Genomic DNA, 22163 nt, shown 5'->3' with positions numbered 1-22163 from the left:
GATAACTTTACAACAAAAGAATACAAAAAGGTTGAAAATAAAGTAAATGTGATCCAAAAGAAAGCTGAGGCAACAATCTTAATATCTAATAGAAATATTCGAAGGACAAAGAAGGAAACCATACTGGTTGAAAGAATGGTACAGCAAACACATATGCATCTAACAATACTGCAACAAAAAAATAAGGCAAAAGATGGAACTTCATAACAAATAAATTAGTAATTTTAATTGGAAGTTTTAACACAAAAAAATTATTGAGGAGGAAATGGAGTCTTCAGAAATAAATGGGTTAAGCAGGGAAAAGCAGTGATATAGAAATCTGAGCATTTTAATTAATAAGCTTTATTTATATCCAACAGAGAACGCATATTCTTTTTGAGCATATCTGAAACAATTTAAAAAGTTAATCATATATTAGGCCACAAAGAAAGTTACAAAAGAAAGTCTAATGAATGAATGTCATCAAGAATGTATTTTCAATCATAATGAATTAAAATTATAAAATATTTTTCAAAAAGGTAGCGAAAAAACTGTTAGATTACTAGAGAACATTTTTTCTAAAAATATATTATTTCTTGAAATATAATTTTTTTCTGGAAATGTATTATTTCTAGGAAACCCAGAAAACAAATTATTAATAGTTGGCCTAACAGTAAAATGAAAGTTTTGATAATAAAATAATAATAACAAAGGAAGCTAATAAATATGTTAAACTGGTAATGAAAACACTACCTATCAAAATTTGAAGACCACAGTAGCTTTTAGAGACAGATGTATAGCTTTAATTACATTTATCAAGATATAAGAAAGATTGAAAACAAAGAGTAATACTCAAGAATATGGGGAAAGGACAAGCAAAGAAACAGAAAGAAAGCAAGAAATAATAATAAAGATAGAACAGATATCGATGACCTAGAGAAAAACAACAACAAAACAGAGAAGACTAATAAAACCATAAACAAGTGTTTCAGAAAGATTAATAAGATACACTCGTGGCAAGGATACTAAACTGAAAAAAAAAAAAGAGGTAGAAAGCACAAATTTAAAAACTCAATACAAACAGGGAAATAAGCACAGACAGCAGAGATTTTAAAATTAATAATTAATATTGTGAACAATTAACTATAAACGAATATTTTTTAAAGTACAAGCCCATTTCACATATAAATGTAGATGCAAAAATCCTAGATGAAATATTAACAAACTCAACACTATATATATATATATATATTTTTTTTTTTGAGACAGAGTTTCGCTCTTGTTACCCATGCTGGAGTGCAATGGCGCGATCTCTGCTCACCGCAACCTCCGCCTCCTGGGTTCAAGCAATTCTCCTGCCTCAGCCTCCTGAGTAGCTGGGATTACAGGCACGCGCCACCATGCCCAGCTAATTTTTGTATTTTTAGTAGAGACAGGGTTTCACCATGTTGACCAGGATGGTCTCGATCTCTTGACCTTGTGATCCACCCGTCTCGGCCTTCCAAAGTGCTGGGATTATAGGCGTGAGCCACCGCTCCCGGCAACACTATATTTTTAAAAATGTATCATGATGAAGTAGAGTTTATCCAAGTAATGTAAGCGAATGCAACATAAAAATAATCTACCAATAAAATCACAACATTCATAGTCTAAAGGAGAAAAATTATGATTATATTAATGTATGCACAGATGGAAGGGGTAAAACCAAGCATTTAATCAAAAGCCTTAACAGGCTAGGAATAGAAGCTCTTTCCATCATTGTTAATTGGCCCCTTTCTAATGATGAATGTCCAGTTTACTTGGACACGTGGACTATGTTTTCCATCCACTCTTTTTTTTTTTTTTGAAAAGGAGTCTTGCTCTGTCACCCAGGCTGAAGCACAGTGGCACGATCACTGAACCCTCGACCTTGTCAGTTCAGGTGATCCTCCCACCTCAGCCTCCTGAGTACCTGGGACCACAGGTGCATGCCACTGCATCTGGCTAATTTTAAAATTATTATTATTTGTAGAGAGGGGGTCTCCCCATGTCGCCCAGGCTGGTCTCAATCTCATGGGCCCAAGCAATCCTCTGCCTCAGCTTCCCAAAAATACTGGGATGATAGACTTGAGTTATCATGTGCAGCCCCATCCACTCTTGCTATGTGTTAAATGTTTAGGCTCTGGTGAAAGGAATACGTTTTGAGCATCTGGCACAGCTGAGTCAAATCAACAAGTCATACAGCATTTGGCACCAAAAAATTCACTCCAGGCTATATATCAATACATCTTAGCGAAGTACACAGAAGGGCCCATAAAGTCTGTTCTTATAAAGATTTGTAGGTACTCTATCATGACCAGAAGAATGGATAAGTAAAATGTGATACTTGCATGGAATTTTATTAGCAACTAGAGACAACAGATTAAAAGAGTACTCAGCAACAAGAAGATACCTTAAAAACAATCCTGCTAATCAGTAGTTACCAAGAGAAAGCAAATAGAAAGGAGTAGTGTGAGGGAGCTCCTTTATGATGATGGCCCAGTTCAAAATCTTGATTGTGGTGGTTACATGAATGCATACATGGGATTAAATTGCATAGGAACACACACACACACACACAGTTCATGTGAAAGCCAAATTAAAATTTGTGATTTAGTTAATAGTATTGCATTAATACCTATTTCCTGGTTTTGATATTGCAATGCTGGTATATAGGATTCCACCATTGGGGAAAGCTGGGTTAAGGGTCCACTGGACTCCAGGTCCGATAACTTCCTTGGAGTGTGTAATTTGGGGAGTAAGTCTATTGACTATTCCAAGACAAATTAGACATTCTGCAGACAATTAGGAGAAGCCAAAAGTAAGGCCAGCAAAAACTGTCCATACAAATATTATAGAACCAGAGTCTTGCAATAATCGCAGATCTAGGAGAAAGAACATGAGGGATATCATTAAAAACAATACTTAGATTTTTGTTCTCTTAGTTTAATTTCATTTCCTGACCATGAATGTCATGGTATATTTTTGTGGCATGAAGTCGATGTTTGGCTTATAAGAATGTGACTGAAGAGTTTGGTGCTCAGGAATTTCTGTAACATCACAACAAAATATGTTCTGCTCTCTTTGATAGCAGTGAATAAACTCTAGCTTTTAATAAAAAAAAAAAAAAAAAAAAAAAACGGTGGCTCACGCCTGTAATCCCAGCACTTCGGCAGGCTGAGGTGGGTGGATCACAGGGTCAGGGGTTCGAGGTCAGCCTGACCAACATGGTGAAACCCCGTCTCTACTAAAAATACAAAAATCAGCTGGCCATGGTGGCACATGCCTGTAATCCCAGCTACTTGGGAGGCTTAGGCAGGAGAATTGCTTGAACCCAGGAGGTGGAGGTTGCGGTGAGCCGAGAGTGTGACATTGCACTCTAGCCTGGGCAACAGAGTGAAACTCTGTCTCAAAAAAAAAAAAAAAAAAAAAGTTATAAAAAACACAGCACTACTTAAAATTCATCTTCTATTTCTCCAAAGAAAAAGGACTAACTTTTACTGCCATTGTTTGAAGCACGTCCCAGCCTGGCCCCTGCATGCTTCTTCATGGCAGCATGTCTCATGCCTACCCCATGTCTAAGTTCCAAGCATAGTCAACTTTATTTGGTTCTTTAAATATGCCAATTTCTCTCATTCTGACCCTATGCCCATGCCATCCTTACTGCCTTATTTTACCAACTACTATGTGTTCTTCAGATCTCAGCTTAAACATCTTAGACAAAAACCTAAGACCCCCACCATCTTCCCTAACCTTAGAATAGAGTACTAGCTGCCCTACTTCCTGAATTTCCCATAGCACCCTGATATCTAGTCCCTTTTACAACCATCTTGACATTTCAGAGCGGTCACTTGCTAGTGCCTGCCTTCTAGGCTGGGCTATGTCCTGGGTCTGTCTTGTTTGCTTTAGAATTGCCAGTGCTTAGTATGGCACCTGAAACATAATAGATGCTCAATAAATATTTTTAAATAATATGTTTGCCTGGGCGTGACTGGTTGGGAGCCAGTGGTCTGCCTTAAGAACCAGATCCCTGTGTGAAAATGGGGCTGGCCGGGACTCATCTGAGAACTGGCACAGGGTTGTATGTGCTGGCAAGTTGATGACTGGGACCCTCCATGAGAAGCAGGGCAGGTAGCAGCCAGGAAAGAGCCCAGGGGCCTGAGGCAGGTTCCCCACTCACACGACATGATCCCTGCATGACATGGCTTGGAAAAAATAGAGACACAATTCCCAGAAAAAAAGACATCAGTTTGAATGTCTGAATATTCTTCCACTCTCACAATCAGCAGGCTGCCCATTAGCCTTCGGGGAGGTGCTTAAGAAGAGGCCGGGCGCGGTGGCTCATGCTTGTAATCCCAGCACTTTGGGAGGCCAAGGCGGGAGGATTGCGAGGTCAGGAGTTCGATTCCAGCATGGCCAACATGGTGAAACCCTGTCTCTACTAAAACCACAAAAGTTAGCAGGGCATGGTGACATGCACCTGTAGTCCCAGCTACTTGGGAGGCCAAGTCAGGAGAATCGCTTGCACCCAAGAGGCGGAGGTTGTGATGAGCCAAGATCACACCACTGCACTTCAGCCTGGGCGACACAGCGAGACTCCATCTCAAAAAAGAAAAAAAAAAGAATGCAATGCTCTCAAGAAGTGGATTTGCTCTTGTCAGAGAGCAGCCCATAGAGACTAGCTGCCCCATTTACTCCTGTCTCAAGGTCAATGGCATTGAGGTTAACGTTATAGGATGCCTTGGGAGCAAAGCTGGCTTTGCGAGTACTAACATTGGGGAAAACTGAGGAAAATGTTGGATAGAAGGCAGGACCAGCTTGTAGATCCCACACTGATGAACAGAGCAGTATGTGGAGATCCACATTGTGAATTTTGTTCCAAGAACTGCCACAGGAACATACCAGGAAAGCTGAGAGAATCCACAGACCCTTGGAAGCAGGTGGATTGCCGCTGCAGCCTCCATGGGACCGCCTAGGAACAGTGAATCAGTTTGCTTTCTTAGCTGAGAGGCTTGTAGCCGGGGGCAAGTTCTCAGCCATACTCACTGACTGCCTGGAAATAAACTTGGTTCTGTGGTGGGGCACAGTGGGAGTGACAACAGCGTTTCAAGCTGTGTGGGATCCAAGTGAGGCCAGCTGCTGCTGGTTTTTCCCCACTTCCCTGGAAACCTGTGTGACATAGCAGGGGCAGCAATAATCTCACTGGGAACATAACTCCATTGGCCTGAAAACCACACCCCCATTCCCACAGCAGCCACAGCATGCCTTGCCCAAAGAGAGTCGACACATCTAATCCTGCTGCCATTTGATGGTCTTTCTGTACCTGCCCTGACAGCCAAAGACAAAGGACGTAATCCCTTGGTAACTCTATGGCCCTGCCCACTGCCTGACCCTAGGGCAAGCTTGTGTACTGCAAGTACAACAACAGCTGATGCACTTTTGCAATCTCCACCTCTGGGAGAAAAGGCCCCTGGGCTCTTTTCTGGCTGCTGCCTGCCCTGCTTCTCATGGATGGTCCCAGTCATCAACTTGCCAGCACATACAACTGGAAGTGGGAAGCCAACTAACAAAACCAGCGCACTTAACAAAAGTACAACTAAGGACCCTCACAGAGTCCGCTTTACTCCCCTGCTACCTCCACCAGAGTATGTAGTGGTATCCACAGCTGAGAGACCTGAAGATGGATCACATCACAGGACGCTTTGCAGACACTCCTCAGTTCCAGCCTGGAGCCACTCCGCTGGGTGGCTATGTCCAGAAGAAAAATAATCACTGCATGTCAGCTCTCAGGAAGCCCCATCCCTAGGGGAAAGGAGAGAGCACTGCATCAAGGGAGCACCCTGTGGAACAAAAGAATCTGAACAACTGTCCTTGAGTCCCTGATCTTCCCTCTGACATAGTCTACCCAAATGAGAAGGAACCAGAAAAACAATTCTAGTAATATGACAAAGCAAGGTTCTTTAACACCCCCAAAAGATCAGCTCCCCGGCAATGGATCCAAACCAAGAAGAAGTCTCTGAATTGCCAGAAAAAGAATTCAGAAGGTTGACTATTTAGTCAGTCAAAAGAAATGTGAAGTCCAACTTAAAGATATTAAAAAAATGATATAGGATATGAATGGAAAAATCTCCAGTGAAATAGATAGCACAAATAAAAAACAATCACAACTTCTGGAAATGAAAGACACACTTAGAGAATTGCAAAATGCACTGGAAAGTCTCAGCAATAGAATCAAGTAAAAGAACTTCAGAGCTCAAAGACAAGGCTTTTGAATCAACCCAATTCAACAAAGACAAAAAGAATTTAAAAAATGAACAAAGCCTTCAACAAGTTTGGTTAAATGACCAAACCTAAGAGTAATTGGTGTTCCTGAGGAAGAAGAAAAATATAAAAGTTTGGAAAACACATTTGAAGAATAATTGAGGAAAACTTCCCTGGCCTTGCTAGAGATCTAAACACCCAAATATAGAAAGCTCAAAGAACACCTGTGAAATTCATCACAAAAAGATCGTTGCCTAGGCACATAGTCATCAAGTTATCTAAAGACAAAATGAAGGAAAGACTCTTAAGAGCTGTGAGGTAAAAGAATCAAGTAACCTATAAAGGAAAACCTATCAGATTAACTGCAGATTTTTTAGTGGAAGCTCTAGAAACTATAAGGGATTGGGACCCTATCCTCCTAGTCTGTTTAAACAAAGCAATTATCAGCCAAGAATTTTGTATCCAGTGAAACTAAGCTTCATAAATGAAGGAAAGATATAGTCTTTTTCAGACAAACAAATGCTGAGAGAATTCACCACTAACAATCCAGCACTGTAGGAACTCCTTAAAAGGAGCTCCAAATCTTGAAACAAATCTTCAAAATACACCAAAATAGAACCTCCTTAAAGTATAAATCTCGCAGCACCTATACAACAACACCACACACATATACACACACACCAAGGTATTCAGGCAACAAATAGCACAATGAATAGAACAGTACCTCACATCTCGATGCTAACATTGAATGTAAATGGCCCAAATTCCACTTAAAAGATACAGAATGGCAGAATGAAGTAGAATTCACCAACCAAGTATCTGCTGTTTTCAAGAGACTCATCTGACACATAAGGACTCACACTAACTTAAGGTAAAGGGGTGGAGAAAGATATTCCATGCAAATGGACGCCAAAAGCAAGCAGGAGTAGCTATTTTATACCAGGGAAAAAAAAAAATAACAAATTTTAAAGCAATAGCAGTTAAAAAGAGAGAGATATTATATAATGATAAAAGTACTAGTCCAACAGGAAAATATCACAATCTGAAATATATATGCACCTGACACTGGAGCTCCCAAATTTGTAAAACAATTACTTCTAGACCTAAGAAATGAGATAGCAATACAATAATAGTGGGGAACTTCAATACTGCACTGACAGCACTAGACAGGTCATCAAGACAGAAAGTCAACAAAGAAACAATGGACTTAAGCTATACTCTAGAACAAATGGACTTAACAGATATTCTCAGAACATTCTACCCAATAACTGCAGAATATATTCTATTCATCATAATACATTCCATTTAACAGTATGTAAAACATTCTCCAAGATAGACCATATGATAGGCCACAAAACAAGTCTCAAAAAATTTTAGAAAACTGAAATTATAGCAAGCACTCTCTCAGACCACAGTGTAATAAAATCAGAAAACAACTCCAAAAGGAAACCTCAAAATCATGCAAATACATGAAATTAAATAACCTGTTCCTGAGTGATCTTTGGGTCAACAATGCAACCAAGATGGAAATTAAAAGATTCTTTGAACTGAAAAATAATAGTGACACAACCTAAAAAGCCTCTGGGATACAGCAAAGGTGGTTCTAAGAGGAAAGTTCATAGTACTAAATGCCTACATCAGAAAGTCTGAAACAGCACAAATAGACAATCAAAGGTCACACCTCAAGGAACTAGAGAAACAAGAACAAAACAAACCCAAACTCAGTAGAAGAAAAGAAATAACGGCCGGATGCAGTGGTTCACACCTGTAATCTCAGCACTTTGGGAGGCTGAAGCGGGTGGATCATGGCATCAGATCGAGACCATCCTGGCTAACACAGTGAATATCCATCTCTACTGAAAATACAAAAAATTAGCTGGGTGTGGTGGCATGCATCTATAGTCCCAGCTACTTGGAAGGCTGAGGCAGGAGAATTGCTTGAACCCAGGAGGCAGAGGTTGTGGTGAGCCAAGATTGCACCACTGCACTCCAGCCTGGGTGACAGAGCAAGACAGTCTCAAAAAAAAAAAGAAAAAAAAGAAAGAAAAGAAATAACCAAGATCAGAGCAGAACTAAAGGAAATTGAAACCAAAAATAATACAAAAGATAAACAGAACAAAAAACTGGTTCTTTGAAAAGATAAATAAAATTGGTAGCCAATAGTGAGATTAACCAAGAAAAGAATCGAGAAGATCCAAATAAGCTCAATTAGAAACAAAACAGGAGACATTACAACTGATACCACAGCAATACAAGATTATTCAAGGCTACTGTGGACACCTTTACATGCATAAATTAGAAAATCTAGAAAAGATGGATAAATTCCTGGATATATATACAACCCTCCTAGATTAAATTGGGAAGAAACAGAAACTCTGAACAGGCCAACAGCATGCAGTGAGATTGAAATGGTAATTAAAGCTACCAACAACAACAAAAAGTCCAGGACCAGATGATTCATAGCTGAATTCTATCAGACATTCAAAGAATTGGTACCAATCCCAATGACACTATTCCAAAAGATGGAGAAAGAGAAAATTCTCTCTAAGTAATCCTACGAAGCCACTATCACCCTAATACCAAAATCACGAAAGGATATAACAAAAAAAGAAAACTACAGACCAATATCCCTGATGAACATAGATGCAAAAATTCTCAACAAAATGCTAGCTAACCAAAACCAACAGCATATCAAAAAGATTATCCACTGTGATTAAGTGGGTTTCATACCAGAGATATAGGGATGGTTTAACATCCACAAGTCAATAAATGTGATACACCACATAAACAGAATTAAAAACAAAATTCACACAGTCATCTCAATAGATGCAGAAAAATCATTTGACAAAATCCAGCATCCCTTTATGAATAAAACACTCAGCAAAATCAGCATAGAAGGGACATATCCTAAGGTAATAAAAGCCATCTATGAGAATCCATAGCCAACATTATACAGAATGGAGAAAAGTTGAAAGCATTTCTTTTGAGAACTGAAACAAGACAAGGATGCCCACTTTTACCACCTCTATTCAACATAGTACTGGAAGTCCTAGCCAGAACAATCAGACCAGAGAAATAAATAAAGAGCATCTAAATTGGTAAAGAGGAAGTCAAACTGTCACTGTTTGATGGTGACGTGATCATGTATCTAAAAAATCCTAAAGACGAGATGGCAGGGCTGCAGCATCAGGAAGACCAATTCGAGACTTCTGCAGGGTTCAGGAGGGTCAGGGTCACGTTCCCTTTCCCAGGACCTCAGAGGTCTGAGAGGTCACGGCTGGTGTGGGCTGCTGTGGAATCCTGCCTCTTCCGTGTGAAGGAAGTGAGTTCCAAGATGGCCGGTTAGATCCAGCTCAGAATTGCAGCTCCGAGTGAAAGTGCAGAGGGTGAGTGGATGCTGCATTTCCAGATGGAATTTTATTGCCCACAGACCAGGAGATTCGCAGGCGGAGGAGCCCCACGGGTCGCCAGAGCAGCTGTTTTGGCTGGTGCGGCTGTTTTGCCTGTGCCCCAGCGCAGCCACTCCAGGTGCAGAGTAAACGGGACTGTGACCCACTTAGCCAGCAAGGGGAGCTGAAACAGGGAGCAAGGCCAGGAGATTCCCAGGCAAAAAAAGCGCCACGAATCTCAGAGCCACAGTTTCAGCTGGCGCAGCCACTCCCAGTGCAGAGTAAACGGGACTGTGTTCCCACTTAGCCAGCAAGGGGAACTGAAACAGGGAGCCAGGCCAGGAGATTCCCAGGCAAAAAAAAAAAGTACCATGAATCTCAGAGCCATGGTTTCAGCAGCGCGGTGGGTCACTGCACGGGATATCACACAGATCCTGGCACCTATTCAACAGGCGATCAGGTCACCTGGTAGAGAGCCAGCCGTTCAACGAAAAAATAAAAGGCTCTGAGGCAGGGAGCCAGGAGATCAGGCCCGGCTGGTCCCACCCCCACAAAAACAAAAACAAAAACAAAAACAAAAAAATAGCAATTGGAAATGCTCTGGGTTGAGAGTTTCAGGATGGTCCAGCTCTGTGGAGGAGGGGCATCCACCATTACTGAGGCAGCCTGCCGTTGCTGCAGCAACCTGCCATTACAGAGAAAGTCCGTGATTACAGAGGCAGGCCAACATTGCGGAAGCAGCTCTAACTACACCCATATAAACAGGACTGCAGGGAAGTTCACACAGCAGCTCAGTGAAGCCTCTGCAGGCTGAGAGTGACTAGGCTGCCTCCTTGTGGGCAGGGAAAACGGCAGCAGCACAGCGGAAACTCATAAAGCCCTAACTCCCTGAGACAGAACACCTGGGGGAAAAAAAGGGGGTTTATGAGTTCTGTTGCTGCAGACTTAAACTTACGAAAATCAGAAAGTCAACAACTACAAAGTCGACAGGTGGATAAATCCACAAAGATGGGAAGAAACGAGCGCAAAAAGGATGAAAACACCTGAAACCACAACACCTCTCCTCCTACAAGGGATCACAACTCCTCACCAGCAAGGGAACAAGACTGGATGGAGAATGAATGTGATGAAATGACAGAATCAGCCTTCAGAAAGTGGACAATAAGAAACTTCCATGAGCTAAAAGAACATGTTCTAACCCAATGCAAAGAAACTAAGAACCTTGAAAAAAGATTTGACAAAATGCTAACGAGAATGGACAACTTAGAGAGGAATATGAGTGAATTGATGGAGCTGAAAAACACAACACAAGAGCTTCGTGAAGCATGCACAAGTTTCAACAGCTGAATTGACCAAGCAGAAGGAAGGATATCAGAGGTAGAAGATCAACTCAATGAAGTAAAACGAGAAGGCAAGATTAGAGAAAACAGGGTAAAAAGGAATGAACAAAGTCAACAAGAAATATGGGACTATGTGAAAAGACCTAATCTATGTTTGATAGGTGTACCTGAATGTGACGAAGAGAATGCATCCAAGCTGGAAAATACTCTTCAGAATATTATCCAGGAAAACTTCCCCAACCTAGCAAGGCAGGCCAATATTCAAGTCCAGGAAATACAGAGAACACCACAAAGATATTCCTCTAGAAGAGCAACCCCAAGGCACATAATCGTCAGATTCACCAGGGTTGAAATGAAGGAGAAAATACTAAGGGCAGCCAGAGAGAAAGGTCGGGTTACCCACAAAGGGAAGCCCATCAGACTCAGCAGATCTCTCAGCAGAAACCCTACAAGCCAGAAGAGAGTGGGGGCCGATATTCAACATCCTTAAAGAAAAGAACTTTCAACCCACAATTTCATATCCAGCCAAACTAAGCTTCATAAGTGAAGGAAAAATAAAATCCTTTGTGAACAAGCAAGTACTCAGAGATTTCATCACCACCAGACCAGCTTTACAAGAGCTCCTGAAAGAGGCACTACACATAGAAAAGAACAACCAGTACCAGCCACTCCAAAAACACACAAAATAGTAAAGAGCATCAACACAATGAAGAATCTGCATCAACCAATGGGCAAAACAGCCGGCTACCATCAAAATGGCAGGATCAAATTCACACATAACAATATTAACCCTAAACGTAAATGGACTAAATGCCCCAATCAAAAGACACAGACTGGCAAATTGGATAAAAAGCCAAAACCCATCAGTGTGCTGTATCCAGGAAACCCATCTCACATGCAAGGATACACAAAGGCTCAAAATAAAGGGATGGAGGAAGATTTACCAAGCAAATGGAGAGCAAAAAAAAGCAGGAGTTGCAATTTTCATCTCTGATAAAATAGACTTTAAAGCAACAAAGATCAAAAGAGACAAAGAAGGACATTACATAATGGTAAAAGGATCAATGCAACAAGAAGAGCTAATGATCCTAAATATGTATGCACCTAATACAGGAGCACCCAGATACCTAAGGCAAGTTCTTAATGACTTACAAAGAGACTTAGACTCCCACACAATAATAGTGGGAGACTTCAACACACCATTGTCAATATTAGATCAATGAGACAGAAAATTAACAAGGATATCCAGGACTTGAAATCAGACCTGGACCAAGCAAACCTAATAGACATTTACAGAACTCTCCACCCCAAATCCACAGAATATACATTCTTCTCAGCACCACATCACACCTACTCTAAAATTGACCACATAATTGGAAGTAAATCACTCCTCAGCAAATGCAAAAGAATGGAAACCATAACAAACAGTCTCTCAGACCACGGTGCAATCAAGTTAGAACTCAGAATTCAGAAACCAATCCAGAACAGCACAGCTTCATGGAAACTGAACAACTTTCTCTTGAATGTTGACCAGATAAACAATGAAATGAAGGCAAAAATAAAGATGTTCTTGGAAACCAACAAGAACGAAGACACCACATACCAGAATCTCTGGGACACATTTAAAGCAGTCTCCAGAGGACAATATATAGCAATAAGTGCCCACATGAGAAGAAAGGAGAGATCTAAAATGGACACCCTATCGTCAAAATTGAAAGAGCTAGAGGAGCAAGATCAAAAAAACTGAAAACCTAGCAGAAGACAAGAAATAACTAAGATCAAAACAGAATTGAAGGAGATAGAGACAAGAAAAACCCTTCAAAAAATCAATAAATCCAGGAGCTGGTTTTTCGAAAAGATCAACAAAATAGACAGACCACTAGCCAGATTAATAAAAAAGAAAAGAGAGAATAATCAAATAGATGCAATAAAAAATGATAAAGGGGATATCACCACAGATTCCACAGAAATTCAAACCATCATCAGAGATTATTACAAACAACTCTATGCACATAAACTAGAAAACCTGGAAGAAATGGATAAATTCCTGGACAGTTTCCTCCTCCCAAGCCTAAACCAGGAAGAAGTCGAAACCTTGAATAGACCGATAATAAGGTCTGAAGTCAAGGCAGCAATTAAGAGCCTACCACCCAAAAAAAGCCCAGGTCCAGATGGGTTCACAGCCAAATTCTACCAGACATACAAAGAGGAACTGGTACCATTCCTTTTGAAACTATTCCAAATAATCCAAAAAGAGGGAATCCTTCCCAAATCATTTAATGAGACCAACATCATCCTGATACCAAAACCCGGCAGAGACTCAACAAGAAAAGAAAACTACAGGCCAATATCCATGATGAACATAGACACAAAAATCTTCAATAAAATACTGGCAAACTGATTACAACAGCATATCAAAAAGCTTATCCACCATGATCAAGTAGGATTCATCCCGGGGATGCAAGGCTGGTTCAACATACGCAAGTCTATAAATATAATTCACCACATAAACAGAACCAAAGACAAAAACCACATGGTTATCTCAATTGATGCAGAGAAGGCCTTCGACAAAATTCAACAGCCCTTTATGCTAAAAACCCTCAATAATCTGGGTATCGACGGAACATATCTCAAAATAATAAAAGCTATTTATGACAAACCGACAGCCAATATCATACTGAATGGGCAAAAACTGGAAGCATTCCCTTTGAAATCTGGCACTAGACAAGGATGCCCTCTCTCACCACTCTTATTCAATATAGTACTGGAAGTTCTAGCCAGAGCAATCAGGCAAGAAAAAGAAATAAAGGGTATTTGATTAGGAAAGGAGGAAGTCAAATTGTCTCTATTTGCAGACGACATGATTGTATATCTGGAAGACCCCATCATCTCAGCCCAAAATCTCCTGAAACTGATAAGCAACTTCAGCAAAGTCTCAGGATACAAAATCAATGTGCAAAAATCACAAGCATTCCTATACACCAATAACAGACTTAAAGAGAGCCAAATCAAGAACGAACTGCCATTCACAATTGCTACAAAGAGAATAAAATACCTAGGAACACAACTAACAAGGAACGTAAAGGACCTCTTCAAGGAGAACTACAAACCACTGCTCAACGAAATAAGAGAGGACACAAACAGATGGAGAAACATTCCATGTTCATGGTTAGGAAGAATCAATATCGTGAAAATGGCCATACTGCCCAAAGTAATTTACAGATTCAATGCTATCCCCATCAAGCTACCAATGACCTTCTTCACAGAACAGGAAAAAACCACCTTAAACTTCATATGGAACCAAAAGAGAGCCCGCGTAGCCAAGTCAATTCTAAGCAAAAAAGAACAAAGCGGGAGGCATCACACTACCGGACATCAAACTCTACTACAAGGCTACAGTAATCAAAACAGCATGGTACTGGTACCAAATATAGACCAATGGAACAGAACAGAGGCGTTGGAGGCGACACAACATATCTACAACCACCCGATCTTTGACAAACCTGACAAAAACAAACAATGGGGAAAGGATTCCCTGTTCAATAAGTGGTGTTGGGAAAACTGGCTAGCCATATGCAGAAAGCAGAAACTGGACCCCTTCCTGACACTTTACACTAAAATTAACTCCAGATGGATTAAAGACTTAAACATAAGACCTAACACCATAAAAACCCTAGAAGAAAACCTAGGCAAAACCATTCAGGACATAGGCGTAGGCAAGGACTTCATGACCAAAACACCAAAAGCATTGGCAACAAAAGCCAAAATAGACAAATGGGACCTAATCAAACTCCACAGCTTCTGCACGGTGAAAGAAACAGTCAATAGAGTGAATCGGCAACCAAGAGAATGGGAAAAAATTTTTGCAGCCTACCCATCTGACAAAGGGCTGATACCCAGAATTTACAACAAACTAAAACAGATTTACAAGAAAAAAACAAAGAAGCCCATTCAAAAGTGGGTGAAGGATATGAACAGATACTTTACAAAAGAAGATATACATGAGGCCAACAAGCATATGAAAAAATGCTCATCATCACTGGTCATTAGAGAAATGCAAATCAAAACTACATTGAGATACCATCTCACACCAGTTAGAATGGCGATCATTAAAAAATCTGGAGACAACAGATGCTGGAGAGGATGTGGAGAAATAGGAACAATTTTACACTGTTGGTGGGAGTGTAAATTAGTTCAACCATTGTGGAAGATAGTGTGGCGATTCCTCAAGGACCTAGAAATAGAAATTCCATTTGACCCAGCAATCCCATTACTGGGTATATATCCAAAGGACTATAAATCGTTCTACTATAAGGACACATGCACACGAATGTTCATTGCAGCACAGTTTGCAATAGCAAAGACCTGGAACCAACCCAAATGCCCATCGATGATAGACTGGACAGGAAAAATGTGGCACATATACACCATGGAATATTATGCAGCCATCAAAAACGATGAGTTCGCGTCCTTTGTAGGGACATGGATGAACCTGGAAACCATCATTCTCAGCAAACTGACACAAGAACACAAAATCAAACATTGCATGTTCTCACTCATAGACGTGTGTTGAACAATGGGAACACATGGACACAGGGAGGGGAGCACTATACACTGGGGTCTGTTGGGGGGGAGTGGGGGGACAGCAGGGGGTTGGGAGTTGGGGAGAGATAGCATGGGGAGAAATGCCACATATAGGTGAAGGGGAGGAAGGCAGCAGATCACACTGCCACATATGCACCTATGCAACAATCTTGCATGTTTTTCACATGTACCCCAAAACCTAAAATGCAATAAAAAAAAATCCTAACGACTCATCCAAAAAGCTTCTAGAACTGATGAATGAATTCAGCAAAGTTTCTGGATACAAAATTAATGTACAAAACTCAGTAGCCCTGCTATACATCAGCAATGACCAAGCTGAGAGTGAAATCAAGAACTCAATCCCTTTAGCAGTAACTGGAAAAAAAAAAAAAAAAAAAAACTTAGGAATATACTTAACCAAGGAGGTAAAAGACCTCTACAAGGAAAACTATAAAACACTGCTTAAAGAAATCAGAGACGACACAAACAAATGGAAACACATCCCATGCTCATGGATGGGTAGAATCAATACTGTGAAAATGGCCATACTACCAAAAGCAATCTAGAATTTCAATGCAATTCCCATAAAAATGCCACCATCATTCTTTACCAAACTAGGAAAAAAAATCCTAAAATTTGTATGGACCCACAAAAGAGCCTGTATAGCCAAAGCAAGACTAAGTAAAAATAACAAATCTAAAGGCATTACATAACCTGACTTCAAACAATATTATTAGGCCATAGTCACCAAAACAGCATGGCACTAGTATAAAAACAAACATATGGATCAATGACAGAATAGAGAACCCAGAAATAAAGTCAAATACTTATAGTCAACTGACCTTCAACAAAGCAAACAAAAACATAAAGTCAGAAAAGACACCCTATTAAATAAATGGTGTTGGGATCACTGGCAAGCCACATGTAAAAGAATGAAACTGTATCCTCACCTCTTATCTTATACAAAAATCAACTGAAGATGGATCAAAGACTTAAATCTAAGACCTGAAACTGTAAAAATTCTAGAAGATAACATTGGAAAAACCCTTCTAGATATTGGCTTAGGCAAAGACTTCATGACCAAGAGCCCAAAAGCAAACACAACAAAAACGAAGATAAACAGATGAGATTTAATTGAACTAAAAAGCTTCTGCACAGCAATAGAATAATCAACAGAGTAAACAGACAAGCCACAGAGTAGGAGAAAAATCTTCACCACCTATATATCCAACAGAGGACTAATATCTAGTATCTACAAGGAACTCAAACAAAGCAAGAAAAAAAAATCCCATCAAAAAGTGGGCTAAGGACATGAGGAGACAATTCTCAAAAGAAGACATACAAATGGCCAAAAAACATATGAAAAAGTGCTCAACATCACTAATTATCAGGGTCATGCAAATCAAAACCACAATGCAATATCACCTTACTGCTGCAAGAATGGCCGTAATCAACAAATCAAAAAATAATAGATGTTGGCATAGATCTGGTAAAAAGGGAACATTTTAGCCGGGCGCAGTGGCTCACGCCTGTAATCCCAGGACTTTAGGAGGCTGAGGTGGGTGGATCACCTGAGGTCAGGAGTTCAAGACCAGCCTGACCAATATGGTGAAACCCTGTCTTAAAAAAAGAAAAGAAAAGGGAACATTTTTACACTGTTGGTGGGAATATAAGATAGTACCACCACTATTGAAAAGTGTAGAGATTCCTTAAAGAACTAAAGGTAGAAAGGTGGCTCTACCATTTGATCCAGCAATCCCATTCCTGGGTATCTACTGAGAGGAAAATAAGCCATTAAACAGAAAAGATACTTGCACACACATGTTTATAGCAGCATGATTTGCAATTGCAAAAATATGGAACCGGCCCAAATGCCCATCAATCAACGAGTATGTCGTATATGTATACCTTGGAATACTACTGAGCCATAAAAAGGAATGAAATGATGGCATTTGCAGCAACCTAGATGAAATTGGAAGTAACTCAGGAATGGAAAACCAAACATCGTATGTTCTCACTCATAAGTGGGAGCTAAGCTATGAGGACATAAAGGCATAGGAAGAATACAATGGACTTTGGAGACTCGGGAGAAAGGGTGGGAGGTGGATGAGGGATAAAAGACTACACACTGGGTACAGTGTACACTGCTCAGGTGATGTGTGCACCAAAATCTCAGAGATCACCACTAGAGAACTTACTCATGTAACCAAACATCACCTATTTCCCAAAAATCTATTGAAATTAATAAATAAATAAAATAAACTAACATTAAAAAAATAGTATTAACATTAGAATGGGTGTGGTGGCTTATGTCTATAATCCCAACACTTTGGGAAGCCAAGGTGGGAGGATGAGTTGAGCCCAGGAGTTCAAGATCAGGCTAGGCAACCTAGTGAGACCTTGTCTTTACAAAAAATAAAAATAAAAAAATTAACTGGGCATAGTGCTGCACTCATGTCTTTAGTCCCAGCTACTTGAGAGGCTGAGGTGGGAGGACTACTTGAGCCTGGGAGGCTGAGGCTGTAGTGAGCTGAGATCCCACTACTGCACTTCAGCCTGGATGACAGAGCAAGACTCTGTCTAAAAAAACAAAAACCAAATATAAAAACAAAACAAATAAACAACAGCAACAACAAAAAACCAGAGTACCAACATCAGCGATAGCCCAGTGACACCAGAGTTACCTGAGGAAAGACTGTTGCAGACCCGGTGCGTGTTCCAATGAATAAATGGACCCCACACCAATGTGTCTATTAGGAGAGGCAACCTGGACTGGAAGAGACCAGGTGCCTGTGACCTAGATTGGTCACTGTGTTATCACCTGCCCTTGCAGAGCTGATAAAGAGATTCAGCTGTGAATATTGGTTACACCATAAAAATACATTTCCTTAAGAAAGCAAGGAGGAACAAAAGAACAGAAATTCCTGCTGCTTAAGGACTAGCACACTTGTCAGCAGTGTGTCATACCACTTACCTCTCAGGGGCAGGATTTTCTTGGAAGCTTTAGTTAGAGATGAGGAAGAAAATCTCCATCTATGCTTCACAAAGATTAGTGTCTCAGGGCCATGTCCAAGGAGAGCCCTGGACACACACACAGTGTCCAGGTGTGGTTTCTGAGAGACTAGTAAGCCCTGCTGCCCCCTTGGTGGCTCCCATACCACCATCTGATAACTGAAATTCCACTATTAAAGCTTCATATTGGGCTGCATGCCATGGCTCATGACTGTAATCCCGGCACTTTGGGAGGCCGAAGAGGGCAGATCACTTGAGTCCAGGAGTTCAAGACCAGCCTGGGCAACATAGCAAAACCTTGTCTCTACTAAAAATGCAAAAAAATTAGCTGGATGTCATGGCGCCTCCCTGTGGTCCCAGCTACTCGGGAGGCTGAGGTGGGAGGATTGCTTGATCCCAGGAAGCAGAGGTTGCAGTGAGCCATGATCACACCACCATACTCCAGCCTGAGTGACAGAGCGAGACCCTGTCTTGAACAAACAAACAAACACGTTATGTTTTTCAGCAAGAAACAGTGATAAGCAACTTGAGGACTGACATCTACATGGAAGAACCACCAGACTGGTGAATGATTTTCAGGATGAATGTCCAGATACTAACTTGTTAGTGACTAAAAAGTCACACCAGTTTCCTCATTGACATTTCCTTTATTCAGTAGAGCAAGTATGCCAAGTCTTGAGAATCCATGTTGTTTTCCTTGCATTTTCATTTCAATGGACAGGAGATGGTATGCAGAGAAGGCTGCTCACCTCTGGTTTAAGGGTTTGAACTCTGTTAAAATGCAAATCATCCCAGAAAAGTGCACCTTAAAAAAAACAGTTTATTTTTTAGAGCAGTTTTAGGTTCAGAGCAAAATTGAGAGGAAGATACAGAGATGTCCCATGTACCCACTGCCTTTATAAAGGCATAGCCTCCTGAATTATCAATATCCCCACCAGAGTGGTACATTTGTTACAATGAGGAACCCACACTGACACATCATTGCCATCCAAAGTTTACATTGCGGTTCACTCTGTGCTCTGCCTGTTCATCCCTCCTTCCCCCTAACCTCAGGCGACCACTGATCTTTTGGTTGTCTCCATAGTTTAGCCTTTTCCAGAATGTCATACAGTATGCAACCTTTTCATATTAGCTTCTTTCACTTAGTAATGTTGTAGTGGAGCAAGCATAGAAAGTCAACACCAAGACAAAAGTATGCCAAATTGTAGGGTCTTTATTGCCGGCGGCAATGGAGGACTCGTGTCTCTCCAACCTGTGGCCCCAAAAGGAGGGTGTCAAGACCTTTTATGCCCGTAAACCACCTCAGGCGTGAGGGTGAGGGTGAGGGGTGGGGGTGGGGGTGAGGGGCTTCAGACATTCTGAAGGCCAGTGGACTTTGGACATTCTGTAAATCACCTCCTGGGTGGGGGTGAGGGTGAGGGGCTTCGGACATTCCGACTGTTAGTTAAGTGGTTCACAGAAGTCAAGATAAGCGTTAGTTCACACATTGCCTGGGTAGGGTGGAAATTACAGACCTTAGTTACTTATTACAAGTCGCAGGGGCCAAGATGGGATGGGTTTGGACTGCTTGCCTGTCACATCAGGGTTACAGAGAGCAGTTTCTACAGAAGCTGAGGTATGGTTGAGATATGCAGTTTTATGGGGCTTTTACCAAGTCACATTAATATGCATTTCATGTTTCTCCACATCTTTTCAGGGCCTGGTGGTTCATTTGTTTTTAGCATTGAATAATTGCAAGGTTTAAATGAAGCAAGCAAGGTTCAAATGAGACAACTGAGGCCAGTTATTGAAATGAAGAAATTTAATGGGCTCCTGGGCAAGGTTCTGCGGTCCGACAGGAGGGGAAAGAGAAGTCATGCTTGACTCCTCTTGGGCGTGGGATTTTTATAGGGAGTAGAGGCATTCTGATTGGTTGTGGGGAAGCAGCACATGGGCGGGGGCAAGCTGCCATTGGCAGGTAGGTGTGATTTCCGGTGAGCGGGTCGCCCAGGGAGAGTGGGGCCTGGATGGGGCAAAATGCTATTGGGCAGGTTTCGGCAGGGCTTCTTTTAAATTTTGGCGGGATTCTTCAATGGCTGGCTAGGTGCTGAGTGCAGAGCCTAGTGCCGAGTGCAGAAGTGGGCAAGGGATGATGACGTGGTTTCTAGGCACGGAGGGCGGGTGGGCATGTCTGATCTCCTGGAGGGGAAGTGGGTGTGTCCAAGTGCCCAGCGAGGCAACTGGCCTTACAATAATATTCCACTGTCTGGATGTACTATAGTTTATTTATCCATTTGTAACCAGATAGCTTAACTTCAAAATGCATTTTTTAAAAATGTCCCCTTTCTCTTTTCTTCCTGGTCTTGAAATACGGTCTTGAAGCAAACTGCAGAAGCCTTTTCCCTTGAGCTTAAAGTAGACTCTGTGTCCTGCCCTTTCCCACCATATACTCCCTTTGCATTTATCTAGCTGTATGCTTGTATCTAATTATGTGCTTACTTAGAAGTTCCAGGGGCTAATCTTTTTTTTATAGAATACACAGGAATTTAATACAGTGTGATCTAAAAATTAACAAAGCTGCCTTCCAGGGACTAGTCTTGACAGACCAAGCCTGGAGACCCAGCTACAGAATTCCAGAGATAACCTCAAGGCAGCTCAGTAACAACCCGGCCAATTGTTCCAGGTGGACTGAGACCCAGGAGAGCCACCAAGACAGGACATGCGGATCTTGTACTCAGCACAACTCCTGCGTGCTTCCTACATGAAAGTCCCCTTTGTAAATTCCTGCTTTCTCCCCAGAAATTTGAAGTGATTACTTTGGATGGGGATCTGGTCACCTCCCCTTTACTAGTTTTAGTTAAGAAAGTCACTTTCTTTCTACCATACCTCACTCTTGTCATTGGACCCTCCAAGTGGCAAAGAAGCCAGACCTGTCTTCGGTTACACATTTGTTGTACTGGCCCAACCACAGAAAGTCAACACCAAGACAAAAGTATGCCAAATTGCAGGGTCTTTATTGCCGGCGGCCACGGAGGACTCACATCTCTCCAACCCGTGGCCCCCAAAGGAGGGTGTCAAGACCTTCTATACTCGTAAAATCACCTTGGGAGTGAGGGTGAGGGGCTTCAGATGTTCTGAGGGCTAGTGGATTCTATAAATCACCTCCTGGGCAGAGATGAGGGTGAGGGGCTCCGGACATTTCCAGTGGATTCCTGGCGAAGATGAGGGTGAGGGGCTCCGGATACTCCGAGGGCCAGGGGACTTTTGACATTCTGATTGTTACTTAAGTGGTTCACAAAAGTCAAGATTAGCATTTGTTTACACATTGTCTGGGTAGGGTGGAAATTACAGTCCTTAATTACTTATTCACATTTGGGTTATAGAGAGCAGTTTCAACAGAAAGCCGAGATATGGTTGAGGTATGCAGTTTTATGGGACTTTTACCATGTCATATTCCCCCCCTTGTTTTATTTACAGGAATTAAATCATTGATTCCTCCAACAGGCTAGTATTGTTTGTTGGTTCTAAGGGCTCATATCGAGACCTTAATAGCATTAGTCTATGTTTTTGGTGTACCCTGATATAGTGGAGATAGTTTCAC

The sequence above is a fragment of the Aotus nancymaae genome, unplaced genomic scaffold (assembly GCF_030222135.1).
Source record: "Aotus nancymaae isolate 86718 unplaced genomic scaffold, 86718_ANA_hifiasm-v0.15.2.pri h1tg000007l, whole genome shotgun sequence".
Classification (NCBI taxonomy): Eukaryota; Metazoa; Chordata; class Mammalia; order Primates; family Aotidae; genus Aotus; species Aotus nancymaae.
This window is presented reverse-complemented; position numbering follows the sequence as displayed.